The 14996-nt window shown below is 37.4% G+C and overlaps 1 protein-coding gene across 1 annotated transcript in view; it reads right to left on the bottom strand.

Moving 5' to 3' along the window:
- LOC113063306 (protein furry homolog-like) overlaps positions 1 to 11753 on the bottom strand; it is a 91990-nt gene extending 80237 nt beyond the window's left edge. The window contains exons 1-2 of the mRNA XM_026233602.1: positions 11479 to 11753; positions 1478 to 1554 (exon numbers count right to left, since the gene is read on the bottom strand). The gene's annotated coding sequence lies outside the window, so the exon portion shown is untranslated. The remainder of the gene's footprint in view (positions 1 to 1477; positions 1555 to 11478) is intronic.
- Positions 11754 to 14996: the final 3243 nt, after the last annotated feature.

Raw genomic sequence — 14996 nt, forward strand, 5'->3', positions numbered from 1 at the left:
TACATAAAGTCGCACCTGACTATAAGTTGCAGGACCAGCCAAACTATGAAAAAAAGTGTGACTTATAGTCTGGAAAATACAGTAGTAGAAATAGTAACATAATAATGAAAAAAAAAAAAACTAATTTACCCTATTACAGTAGGTGCTGCTTATGGAAAACCCCAAACTTCACATTTACACTGGCATACAAAGTGCTGTGCACCTCCTGATTCTGACACCCGCTTGAACATCCAAACAGTATTTGCATTTTTCCAACAGCTTTTTAGATTTTTGCATTATTTATGGTATATTATAAAACCATATAAAAGAGTGCAGAGACAAGAGAGTTGGTCATAGCAAAAAAGTCTTTTCGTGATCAAATCTAAGTCATAGTTTTATGCAAATATTCAAGTCAGCCTAAGCTGCTGCATTAACAGTCATTCATTTTATTGACAATCATCTTGATATGAACAGGCCTTCAGACAGGTTAATTCAGTCTAAATGTGTTATTGTGCATTATTAATGCATTATTATCAGTTTGCCCACACTGCAAACTGTGCTGAAGAAACGCATCAAAGTCATGCAACACAAACCTGTAATATGAAAACCAAATATAAAACCAAAATTTTTTTATTTGTCCATATCACCCAGCCCTACATCTGACTAATGATGACTGCAGAACCACTGCACTGTGGCTACCCTCCTTTGATTATTCAGACTTCCCAAAATAATTTTCTTCCTCTTCTCAATAAAACAGTGAGACCATCTGCACAGACTTAGATGATTGTGTTTTTGATGAAGCAATCCGTAAAGCAATATGATGTAACTATTATACTGCAATTTTGACTTTACTCAACATGATTCTGCTTAAGCCTCCATCCGCAAAAACTCCCAGGATGTAACCAGCCCCATATCCTGTTTCAAATGCTGCTGTTGAATCATGTACATGGGCATGAGTTGTGAAATATTGATACAGATTCACATCTAGTTTTATTTATAGTTGTAGAATTAAAGGGATAGTTTACCCAAAAGAATTAAATTGCCAACATCTGCCCTCATGTCATTCCACTCACATGCTCCACAAAAACAATGAGGTTTGCCCTAGCATGTGATGCATGATGTTGATGACTGTTTGGATGTAATAAAAACCTACATTACATTTTTCAGAATTTAATGCATTGTATCTCTTCACAAGCCTTGGATTTGTTTTTAAACACCTTTATAACCTTTCTGGATCCTTTAAGTTTTGGTTTCCTGGACTGTGAATGGAGGAACAGAAACATCTTTGGTTTCATTAAAAAATATATTAATTTGTGTTTTGAAGATTAACCAAAATCACATTGGTTTGGAACAACATGAGGCTAAGTAAATTAAGACAATTCTTATTTTCCAATGAATTATCCATTTAATGTGAAAGACAAGGTTAAAAGCAGGACAAAGAAAACACAAAATATACTGTGAGTAGATAAAAGCAGAAGAAGAGGTGTGGCAGACATACCCGAGGGCCATAGAGCTTGGGGGGACGGGGATTGTGTCAAACTGAGCAGCAGGCCAGCGGGGTCAGGTCACGTCAATCTGAGAAAAGAAAAAAAAAAATTTAAGAAATAAGTAGCAAAAGATCATTAGGCGGCAAATCAGCAGGAAAATAATTCAATCTGCATCAAAGGATCAGAAACAAACTCACTCCACCAAATGTCAACATGAACATGTACAGTAGAAATCCTAGACATCTGAAAATGGAAGTTATGCATCCACGCCTTTTCTTCTCGAACATATAAAATGTATGCTTGAGGGTGTAAACCAGGTCTGGTGGAATCGGACTCAACTTGAGCCAGGATTGCAGGACTCTTCTTAGGCGGTAGGCTAAGCTTCCCACCAAAGTCATTTATTTATTCATCCAAACGGTGATTATATAAACTCAGTTGCACACTGTCCCCTACACACAAGCTCAGAAAGGTACGCCAGAGCTAAAACAAAAACCACACAGGCTGCCAAAGTCTTATTTATAGGAGTGTTAAGTGTTAGGCAGACTACCTGCGTCTCATTAGCTATAATTACTACTCAGGGCTCCTGCGGCGCTCAATGACACTGCGGCTCAATCACAGGGGCGGATAAAAGCTCATATTTACACTGCACATCTAAAGAGCCAAACACAGACCACACAGCAAACCCAAGAGGAACAGGCTGTGCTTTTCTCTTTCTGTCTTTTAAAGCCCATTATGCGTTACCGAATCTAGCTCGTGGAGAATGTCCACACAGAGATACTCAAACATGCAGTAATTCAGCAGTCGACTACTTGTTCAAACTAGTGGACTAGTAAAACTCTGAGCTAATGAAATATGCTTTCTCACTGCATCTCACAATGGGTGGTTCAGGGGATTCATGGCATTGAGGTGATGAGAAGTGGTAGTGAGGTATTAGGGTTGGACCGATAGACAATGCCATCAAAAAGAAGCCCTGTCTGTGATTTCTCTACATTGCTGTTGTTAACACATTAAGACATTTGAAATAAAAACAACTAATATCAGACTATAACTGATGAAATGGTACTAATAAATTGTAAATTACTACAAGATGCTATAACTTTTTAACTTCGTTTAATCGAAATAAGTGATTACTCTTTTATATACTTCCAAAAACAAATGATCAGAGAAGGCGGCTTGCAGTAGCAACTGTCAGCTGTGTACAACGCACACATTCACAACCAGTCTTCCTCTGCTTAGGCCACATGTGAGATACGAATAGTTCATCTAACTTCCTGTTACACCAGAACAGCCACAAAAAAGGACTAGACACTCACCAAGCTTCACCTTCAAAACAATTTCTCACACCCTCCTGTATATAAAGACACACACACATTAACAAAACCCTTCACGTCCGGGACCCCCAAATATTCTCACACATAAGCATTTATGTCTTTCACCTATATTTACACTTATACTTTTCTTTTAAGTCAGTGAGACACAGTCTTTACGAATGATAACAAAGCCAAAGGAACAAACAGACAGAAAGAGCTACTTTACTGGGACAAGGAGGGGCTTGTTTTTTTTTTGTTTTGCCAAGGCCAAGGGCCGGAGCCTGAAGCCAAGGAAACAAAGACTGTCCAGAGTCAAGTTAAATTGAAGAAAATAACACACACACAAACACCACAGCAGTGGAGGAACACCTTAAAAAAAGGATGTGTACTCAATCACACTTTTTGACTACTTTGGGCACTTAAAATATTGATTTGAGAGCTAGACTAGGCAGACATACAATCACAATATATCAGCTTGGAAGGTGGAGCTTATATTTCCTTGTGCTAAATGCCACTCTAAGCCTTTGTGGTACTCTTCCAAGTCTACACTTTGGTGACACAGTAACACATAGGCTGTTGGGCAGTAGTCTGCCATGAAGCAACAACTGCTTGTAAGTATCAAACTTAAAACTGAAACCTAAAACTTTGTGCATACAAATGTGGCAGTCATTGAAAAAACTGCATGTACAGTTCATTTAGGACAGGACACTGATGAACAGCATAGAGGTTAGCTAATCAATATATTTTATCCTCATACAAAAAGGTAGCAATGTAGCAAAAACAGTGTGGTTAATTTTTAGGGTCTGAGAGCAGGTTAGATAGGGCCATGCAAATTCCTATGATGACAGCGTGTGGTTCAATAATGAGAAGAGTTCCGCTGACTGATCTGGACAGCAGATCACTGCCTAGAGGGGAAATCCCTCTGTCGAACTCCCGTCCACACGCACAGGAATGGGGAAGAGCAGGGTCTGTCAAATGAAAACAGGTCTATCTGTATTCAAAAAGGTGACTGATCAGGAAATATTGAGTAAGACACATTCTGACAAGAGGTGTGACATCAGTGTGAGATCAGACAGCTAAATTATAGATATTTACTTTTTTTCAGAATGCATTATACATTTTTTTATTATTATTATTAACACTTCTACTATTTTTTGATTTTCAGATATTTAGGAAACATAAATGTTTTGGTCATATTAAAACGCAGACAAATCAACCCCTCACCTGACAGTGTTAGGCATGAGTTGTGCATTAACTGCTGTGTCACAGCTCTGTCAGCACAGGCCTATTCTGCTCAGAGAGAGCCATTGCTCAAATGGTTACATTACACCCTATCACAGAATGTCAGGAAAAATAAAAATGTATTTCTCAAATTGCACTTGATTCATCAATCGATAGCTTTAGCAGGTAGAATTGAGCCAACATTTCATCAGTTATCAGTCATCCATACAGCAACACAATGCAAATGAACTCCACAGAACATAAAACACTGAATTCCTGTTTCCCGTAAGACCAGATAAGAAACCTTTATAGACCAACGTTCAGACACACATATGCAAACAATATGCTATGTCGTTAAGGCAAAGCTGATAAAAGAAATAAACCAGCCAACTAGGTCATCGCTCTGACCCTTGACCCCGAAACTATACTAAGATTAATTTTTTAGTTTCATTCAGCTAGTATACAGCGACTTTGCTTTTACACAAGGAGTGATGCAAGATCTTTCATGATTATCAACACAAAAACAAAAATCATGTAGAGTGACAGAGATTATAGGTTGGCAGACTGCATTAGGCAGAATCTGCTTTTCTCTCTCATATGCTGATAATAGTAAAAGTAATCCCTTGTCTTTGTTTTAACTATGGAGAGAGAACCAGATGGCAGAGATCATGCATGCATGAGATCACAACATGAGCCACTGTGATGAATTATAGGGGAAAATGCCACTTTGTTGGGCAGACAAGAAGACTGGTCAGGGTCAGACAGAACACACAGCTTGAGCATTAATAATGCACTCTCTTCCCTGTGTGCACTGATAGAGTTTCCCCTACTGCAGTACTTCAGCCAGAACCCAATGCAAACAGTATCAAGCAGGGCTCAACAATAAAGTGGACCATAGACTCGTGTTGTAATGGTACCAAAATGTCAGTATTCAGTACCGATACCAGTGAAAATCCACAGTTCTCGGTACCAATGTCGGTACCAAAGCAAAACACAAAATATGCCAATTAAAAAAATAAATAAATTATGACTAAAAATAAAGCAAATGCCATTCTTTATACGCATTTACAATTGTGTTTAAAGTTTTTCTACAAGTAATCGAATTATGAAAAACAGTAAACAAGTTTCACCCAAATTTAATTTGTCTTTTAATGAAATTTAAACATTTTATTTTTTTTTAGGGTTGAGGGTTGACAGCTACTAGCTACACTTTTGAAACGCATAGATTACAACGGTTACTAAACTAGCAACTAGGTGGAGCGCAGCTCACCTTTGTCTGGATTACTGTATTCCCACTGTTTGCAGACTTTATGATCTGCAGCTCCTGAACCCATCCATTTGCACATGAGACTCCAATGACTTCAGAACTGTTCTGAAGTGTAGGCGCTCACAAATCAAACAAGGTAGCCGAAGATATCTGTAATGCAAAAGTGCGGCAGCAAGTCGTCGTCAGTGGTCCACTCTTTGTTGGGAATTTCATAGGGATCCAAACCGTTAATAGTGCTGATTTTGTCAACAAACTGGTCCCTGGCATCCCTATTTAGCGTTAGGGATGCACCGGTTGACCAGCGATAAATCGGAACCGGCCGATGTTTGTTTTTTTTTCCAAAAAAAAAAAACCAGTAAGTAGGCTACTTACTGTGCAGTTACTGCCGTTAATTTCAGATGGTTATGGTTATTGTTTTCAATAGCCAAAAGCCAGTTTGGCCTATTAAATACCAAATAAACATCTTGTTTATGCACACTTTCTTTCTTTTTTGTTTGTTACTTAAAGAAAAAATTATTGCAGATTGCTGTAACAGCTGGTTGCAATATGTCCGTTTATGCTGTGGTAAGACAAATTCTCTATCCAATAACATTCATCTTTATCATTTTAATTTTGTCAAATTATTTCTAAATTTAACATTGCAAAACATTTGTTTTGCTCTGGCGATTAAAAAATTCACTGCATTCTGTATAAATTCGGAATAAGCAGTGATTTATCTCATTTCTTTTATTTCGATCTGCAGTTTAGTAAAAATTATATCGTTTAAAAAAATGTACATTTTAGACTATGTAAAACTGCACTGGTTTCTGAAGTTTTATTTAATGATTTAATTTCTATCAGAGTTTCCAGTGTTGGCAACTCCGTTGTTCTAACTCAATAAAATTCCAATTAAAACACATAAAATCTATATATTTTTTAATATTCTGTTTTTTATTAAATAAATCAGTAATTTTAATTTATTCTGTGAGTCAGCTTGGTATTATATAATCAGATATCACAATATCATCAATCAAATATTTTTTACGTATCATCCAGCCCTAATGGCCCAATGCTCCAGGCCAGTGGATAAATCTGATAAATCTGATAAATGGAAACTTTTTTCTGCAACTGAACATATGCATCAAGATAATCATATAGTAAATGCATGTGCACAAGTAAATGTAAGTATGCATTTTCATTCAGCCCATGTATGTACTGGTATGTTTTATGTAGCCTAATTTCACAAAGCTAAAGTCAGACCATTACGTTTTTGCTGGTCTAATTTTAAATGTAAGGTAATACAGTAATTAACCATATTCTTCATGCACTTCTTCATTTTTATTCTTTCTTGTCTTTTGCTTAAATAAAATAAATTACAAATCAGTATTGGATTCTGGCATCCCATCTGCCAAGATCAGTGCATCCTTAAATTTATGAATGTCTGAAATTAAGATTTAAATGTTAGTATTGTAGCTTTGGATGATAGTTAGTTATCTAATTTAAATAGCTAACTGATTTAATGGCAGTTTATTTGTGCAATCATCTTATTTCATATGTAATTTGTTTTATGTCAAAGTTAAGCAGTTTCTTTGAGAAAAAATCTTGCCTAGGTCACCAAATTGTTCAGGGCCTGCCCTTTAATGGTAGTAGTGTATGAAGATCGGTAGTAGGATTTTACACATTCCCCAGCGTCATAGCGGGTATGTGCAGATCATCTCTAAGTTCCTTCGTTAAGAATTACATGCTTCGATGACAACAGTTATGATTCACAAGAACTTCGTGTTGATCAGTAACTTTGTAGTGATTATTTGATGGTTTAAATCAGATTTGCACAGGTAGAAATTTGTTAACAGCCTCACGCTAAGTCCGCTCAAATGTAACCAGCTAGATGTGTATTTTTAGTGAAATGAAGTGACATGTGGCCAAGTATGGTGACCCATACATGGAAATTGTGCACTGCATTTAACCCATACAAGTGCACACACACCATGCATGAACACACATCTGGAGCAGTAGGCCGCCATATTACTGCACTGCCCGGGGAGCAGTTTGGGGTTCGGTGCCTTGCTCAAGGTCTAATCTCAGTCGTGGTATTGAAGATGGTTATTCACTCCCCCATCGACCGAAGGTTACAAGTCCAACTCTCTAACCATTAGATGCCATTACTGCCATGTAATGCCCTTTTATTAACTGGTTTAAAAAAAAAAAAAATCTCAGTCTCAGGTCCAGCAGGATTTGTGGGGGGGTGGGGGGTGGTGAGTGAATAATAACCAAATAATTCTACCCTCAATACCACATCTGAGGTGAGATCCTTGAGCAAGGTACTGAACCCTCAACTGCTCCTTATGTGCTGCAGCAATATGGCTGCTCACTGCTCCGGGTGTGTGTTCACTACTGTGTGTTTGTGCACATTAGAGCGGAAACAACAAATCGATTTAATCGATTAAAATCGATTATTAAAATAGTTGTCAACTAATTTAGTAATCGATTCGTCGCTAAATAAATTTTATTTGCCATAAGCAGCTCATTTCGTGCATATTTCAAATCTGCGGTGACCAAAGTGTGGCAGTAATGAGCCACCGGAGGTTTTACTCAGCCAGTACAGCAGGTGAAGTAGCGAATAGCCAATAGCTGGCCTCGTTTTATGTCACGTGCTTCCCGAACAGCGTCTCTGCAGCATTCAGCGGGAAGTGGGAGTACTTTACTTTGAGCCTTCAAAATGAAGAGTAACCTGTAAACTCTGCACTACTGAACTGTTTAAGGGGCCGTTCACATATCGTGTCTTTTGCGTGCTCAAGTTCGTTATTTCCTATGTAGGCGCGCAGTATGCACTCTCATAATGGAAGCGATGCGGTCGCGACACGCACGCGGTGCGATGCGCCCGTTTTTCCAGGCGCGTCCACACCGCATCCATTTATCCTTTGCTGAAATTTCCGGGTCTTCATGGAGAGGGCACGTCATGGAGAGAGTACGTCATGGTTGCTTAGCAAAGGCAGACACCTCAGGGGCGCTTCTGCCCGAGCGCTTTGGAAAGAAGGAGAAAGCGGCGCGACTAGCGTTTTCCACGCGTTTTTAGGTGCGATATGTGAACGGCCCCTAAGAATTTTATATGTGCAGATTCTCCAGTACAAGGTTGTTTGCAAATGTTTAGTCGTAAAAGCTGATAACATTGCTTTTTAACAGTTAACATTTAAAGCTTTACAAACATGTTATGTGATCAGTTTGTCGTTTACCAGTTCATAATTCAGACTTGCAGCCTAATTATGACTGAATGAGAGAGGTAAATGTTTGAGTATATTTAAAATGCACTTCTTTTCTAAGTATTCACTGCTCTTTTTCACACAGCAGGTTTTTTGTGTGTGTCCCAATTTTATTTTTCTGGACAACCTTCTGATGGATTTTACTTTAAATTTTGAGTTCCATTCAGGTTTCATGCCATTGGCACTTTTTTTCGAAGGATTGTTTACAATTTCACAGCATAAGCTATAAAGCTTTTTCTCAGTAAATAATAAAATACAATGCACTGCAATTTTATTCTGTTTTATCCTTATACTTAGTGAAAATATGTTCTCAAAGATTCCTTAAGCTTTGTTTGGGATGTTAAACTACTTTAGGAGCTCTAAGGACTGCCATGGTAAAAACATTATTTGAAATCTCCTTGTGAATTTTGCTAGAGTATGGGTCAGTGTTTTGATTGCAGAAGAGTTCGACAAAGGATTACTAACATAATAAAACAACTCCAGGTATATTTTTGATGAGGATATGACAATGCAAAATGGTTAAAATCTCTTAAAAATCTATGCTGAATGATAAAGACCCTTTATTAATAATTTACTTGGGAAAAAAATGGAAAAAACTAAAATATAAGTGCATAAACCGATTAATCGATTAATCGTAAAAATAATCGACAGATTAATCTATTATCAAAATAATCGTTAGTTGCAGCCCTAGTGCACATGGATGGGTTAAATGCAGAGCAAAATTCCGAGTATCGGTCACCATGTATATGACTTTCTTCTTTCTGATAAATACAATTGAAGATGATTGAATATAACTCTGATGAGTTATATTTATAAAATGTCCTGGCTTTTGCAAGCTTTATATCGCCAGTGAATAAAGGCCTCCTGAAGCAAATTGGTGCATTTTTGTAAGAATATTCATATTTACTTTATATAAGCAGTAATTTCTAGATTCTGCTAACTGTTGTATGTGTATTCACAATAGAACGCAGTTCTGGCAGATGATCTAGCTTGGATGGCTTGAGAGTGAGTAAATCATGGGGTAATTTTCATTTTGGTGTGAACTATCCCTTTAATAACGTATTAAACAAGAAGAAGGTGTTCCAGAGGGTGTAAAAACACTGCATCCTCAGGCACATTTAGATTAAAATTAGGACGGAGGAGAGAACAAATTAATTCCTTTCCCCTCCCCCCTAAATGACAAAATGGTCCCACAGGATTACGACTATATTGCTCGGTATATCATTTTCATTTATAAGGGACTAATTAACAAGGAGCATTAGTTCCAGAAAAGAAGCAATTACTGAGAACACATCTTAAACAAGGTAATTTACTAGGTTATCAATGCAAATAGCACAGTATAATGTCACTAGGATGCTTGCAAAAAAACGAATAAGAAAGAGTCTCTGAAATAAGCGCTTCAATCTGTGTTAAAGAGGACAATCGTATGATGTTTAGGAAGGCTATTTATCCATTATACCAGATCTGTGCTTTTGGTCTTGTAGGGTTGCACAATATTGACGAACAAAAAAAACCCTCACTGTTCTGAATTTATTTCTTAATTTCTTATCTTTATATTACTTCTCTTATAGGCTGCATTTATTCAATCAAAAACATAGTAAAAACTGTAATATTATTTCAATAATATGTAATCGTAAATAAATGTTTTAATATATTTTAAAATGCTTTTTATTCTTCTGGTGGCAAAGCTTAATTTTCAGCAGCCATTGCTCCAGTGTTCAGTGTCACATGATCCTTCAGAAATCATTGTAATATTATAATTGTAATATATAATATAATATACTTCGCTTTTTCAATTTTATAGCATTTTAGTAGTGGTATCCAAAAATCCATTTCACTACTACTGTAATTACATGATATGTAAAGGTCTGTTTTCACTTGAATCATGCAGAGATTTCATATTAAAATAGCATGCTACTATATCTATACATTTAGGAGCATTCATTGAAAAAAGAAGATCCAAGCATTTAACTGCAATGCAACAATCCTATGCATCTGTCTCTCACTAAACCCCACTACAGTTTACAGAGAAGCATGCTCGCAGGTAAGCAGGAGGAGTTCACACTCTTCTCAGAGCTCAGATCAGGAGTGTTAACTCTACTCTGCTCAACGCTGAACACCCCACTCTGTCACCAAATGCTGTGAGGCAGGCTGGGACACTAGAGTTGGTAACATCATTTATGACTCGTGCACATGTTTGCATAGGACAAGCAATAAACATCAAGAGCCTTTCAAGTGACAGATTTTATTAGATGAATAAAATAAAGGGGGAAGAGGTGGTCTGGATTAAAGCAAACCCATGGTTTTAGATCAATACCTTCCTCATTAAGAGTTTTATTACAATTTCTCACTTTTTCACTAAATAAAATGAAAGAGAAAGCAAATTAAAAGATTGTTTAAGGTAATCTGGTGGTTTCAGTCAAGATAAGAGTTGTTAATGAACTTGGTGGGTTTTAAACTCAGCCTAGCAGCATCCTGTTACTACTAATACCGCAAATCTTTAGATTTTTCATAATGACTAATATTTCCATAGTTTTGTAACAGTCTCTCCCTTCAGTCCAACTTTTATACGTTGCTCAAAAGCAATTTCTTCCGTTTTTCTGATTGGTTAAATCTGACTGGTCTCGTGTTAGTTCAGAAAACTCCCAAAAAAAACAATCCCATGTGTCCCATGTGCATTAAGATTTTAGTTTCAAATGGCCTGTTTAACTCAGCAATAATGTAAAAAAAAAAACGCTGTCTAGGTAGACAGCTCACTAGATTTTGTGACACAGCGACTGACTAACGTTACACTCATATTCGCTTCAAGTGCAGGTCAACATAACAAAACTTGTCTATGAACTGATACTATCATGCGAATTAAAGTACATCTGATAAGACAACCAATGAGTGTAAAAAGCGAGAGCTGGCTCTCTCGGTCTTACATTACACTTGTGGTATTTGAGGTTAGTAAAACACAATTCGGCCCTTCTTACCTTTTTTTAGAGCAGCTGCGCTTTTCCTCGTCAGTTAGCCTGCTCTCGCTAGCGCTGAAACCCCGATGGTTCTTCTCTCCAAAAGATGACACGAACGACTCGAGCTTTACAAAAACAACATTTCACATCCGTTGACCCTTAACGTACGATCCTATCGCTAATCTTCTCGGTCTTTTTTCGCAAAACACCTAAAAACTCGACGAATGCCAATGTACCCACCACCCTGTCCATCAGACTGGAGCAGCGCTGGCTAACGGCTTTGACAATCCGCTCTCCTGATAGGAGGAGTCGCGGTGTCAAGATTGCGGAGCTAAGCCCCGCCCTATGTTCGCAGCAATGCATGCACTGTATTCACTCGCTTAACAAACGGGTCATTCTATTGGCCTATTGAGCCGTCAATCAATACAAATTACTACTGGATTGGCTGAAAGGACATGATTTCGTGCAGAGCCTCTGATTTCTTTAAAATCCCTTCGCTTTGTCAAAATACACGTTCGTATACTGCATAAGTACATTAACTAGAGAAAAAAAAACAAAAAAAAAAAACAAATATTATATATATATTTATAATCAGACCCATTTAACTGTTCGCTGTATATGAAGTTTTGTTTTTCGTTGTGAGGTCGGTCGATAGATGAGGCTATTGACAAAACACTAAAAGTGATTAATACTTATATTGACACTTTCTCCAAACTTCTCCAAATCAATTCACAAACATCGTGTTAATTCTAATCTAATCTAGTTGCTTTCTCAGTTAAGACTACACGATTAGCATTTATTGTAGGTATAAGACAAGTTAAGAAATGTTAATAAGTGCTTTAAATGGGTTAATGCATCAAGTATCACACATTTACATGTTTTCATGTTTGCCTAAACGCTTTAAAAGTGAGACTTCTGTTTTTTCCTGTCTTTTATTCATAAGTATAATAAACTGATGTTTTATATTCACTTTGTATGCGTTACAAATGAAACGTCATTGAATCGTACGTTTAAAATTCATGACAGTTTGTTTGTTTGTTTGTTTGTTTTTGGTTATTAAATGTTTCCTTTATTTCATAAAAATGTGTACGGAAATTACAATTGTAATCCGGGTTGAAAAAAAAAACTCCATTGATGATCAATGATCACTGAGCATCATAAAAATACTTATAAGCAGTAATTCGCATTAAAAAAAATGTACAGTCACTGTTTTAGATCGACTGTCAAACTGAAAACCTAAATCTAGGCTGCCGGTTTCAGAGCAAAATGCAAAACTGACATTTCATTCACGGACGAGTTTCACTTACACCTGCAACCCGACAAAATAAAAGCTTCTGATTTTAGGTTCGAAAATGATAAAAAATAATTACAAAAAGGGTTATTATTAGCACTGTATTTTTAAGTGTTCTATAAAATAACAGTATTTCTTTAAATACTCAATTTGATTTTAAACATAATAGTATTATAACACTGATTATTTTGTTTATTATTTTATTAAATACAAAATAAAAAAATGCAAAACAACTACTTCAACTATTAATAATTATTTTATTTTTATAGTTTTATTTAATGATTCACACTATGTGCTGTGTGAGCACCAAACCAAATCTCCAGGTGCCCCCATGAGAACCAGACTGAAAAAATTTTGTGCACCCCTTTTGATATATTTCCACATCTTTTGAGACTTTTCATTGGTGCTTCCGGCGTAACTCCTGCACTTAAGTAAGTGACATGAAATTCAGCCAAGTATGGTGACCCATACTCAGAATTCGTACTCTGCTTTTAACCCATCCAAAGTGCACATACACACAGCAGTGAACACACACACACACACACACACACACACACACACACACACACACACACACACACACACACACACACACACACACACACACACACACACACACACACACACACACACACACACACACCCGGAGCAGTGGGCAGCCATTTATGCTGCGGTGCCCAGGGAGCAGTTGGGGGTTCTGGGCCTTGCTCAAGTGCACCTCAGTCGTGGTATTGAAGATGGTGAGAGCACTGTACATGCATTCCCCCCACCTACAATTCCTGCCGGCCCGAGACTTGAACTCACAACCCTTTGATTGCGAGTCCGACTCTCTAACCATTAGGCCACAAATTCCGGGTATAAGTGATGTTTGCTAATAAGAGTCGCCCAGAGGGTGTATACAGGGGCAGGGGCGTCGCACCCGTGGGGGATACACCCACACTTTTCCCGGTGAGAGGGTTCAACACCCACACGTTTTCTGCAGTTTTTCCGCAGTTTTGCACAAACGCTTTACTACAGTCGCTCCTCCGTTTCTCTGGCCGCTCTGTGTCTGCGCTCGCCGCGGCTGCCTCCCTCTCATGACACCTGCTTTGAGCCTGACCGGCTGATGATTGGCTGTTCTGCCTTAAGTCCCGCCTCTCTTGGGGTGTTATTGGTCAGCTCGTGCTGAGGAGGCGGGCACCTAGGCGGGAAGAGTTTGGGAAGATGTTCTGTTATCGTTTTTGTTGACATGTCGAGTGTTTTCGGTATTATATTTCGTTTTTTAGACTAATGCTTATTTATATTATTGGGATATTGTTCAGCAGCTAGCTAAATTCGGTTATGTAACGTTATGTGGCATGCAATGTATAACATAACTGTGACGAAGAAGGCAGGGAATTGCCAAGGAGGGTGGACAAACTGGCATTGTTAAGCAGTGTATTTATGGGTTCATTGCCAGTGCAACTGGTTTTGATATTTTGAGCATTGTTTGTTGATTAGCTGAATACTTTTGTGGATACTTACTGAGTGTTTGATTGTAACGTTACCTGTTGAGGAGAAAAAAGTGAGAAATGATGACATTGTTTGCCTACCTGTTGAAGAATTATGAAAGAAAAATGTATATTATTTTAATGTTTAAAAACAGTAAATTGTTACATTATTTATACCACCAGAGAAAAAGCTCTGTGTGGGCGTTTTTTTTTTCTCCCCTTTTCTAATTTTTTTTTTTTAAATGTAGGATCTTTTTTTTTCCCCAGCCAAACTTTAAGCCCTTCATTTTGTACCCCTCTGTCACTGTATTCAGCGTTTTTTTTGGGGCGCTTGTACAGGGGCGCTGCACAAGACAACCCCCCCCCCCCAAGTTTTTCCTCATTCCAATGTCATGGAAAACCTACAATTATCAGGTAATTTTAAGAACTGTAAAAGTCATTGAAAGAATATAATCTTAAGTATATAGTGAACACATGTTTTCTAGATATAGCCTACTCAGAGCTCCGGAACGTAAAATGATTTTAGAAATCAAAACCCATTAATTACAAATGACTGTAAAATTAGTAGAGAAGTCATGGAGAAGGGTAGTTCAACCAAAAATGGAAGTTCTGTCACACTTTACTTTAAGGTCCAGTCCTCACTATTAATAAACCATTACTACAACTTTTGCCTCAACAAAATCCTAATTTGAAATCTATATGAATAGAGATGTTTAATCTAAGTATTTTAAGGAAATTTTAGGATGAACAGATATAATTTAGATATTTGTTCACACCGG

The sequence above is a fragment of the Carassius auratus genome, chromosome 45 (genome assembly GCF_003368295.1).
Source record: "Carassius auratus strain Wakin chromosome 45, ASM336829v1, whole genome shotgun sequence".
In the NCBI taxonomy this organism is placed as follows: domain Eukaryota; kingdom Metazoa; phylum Chordata; class Actinopteri; order Cypriniformes; family Cyprinidae; genus Carassius; species Carassius auratus.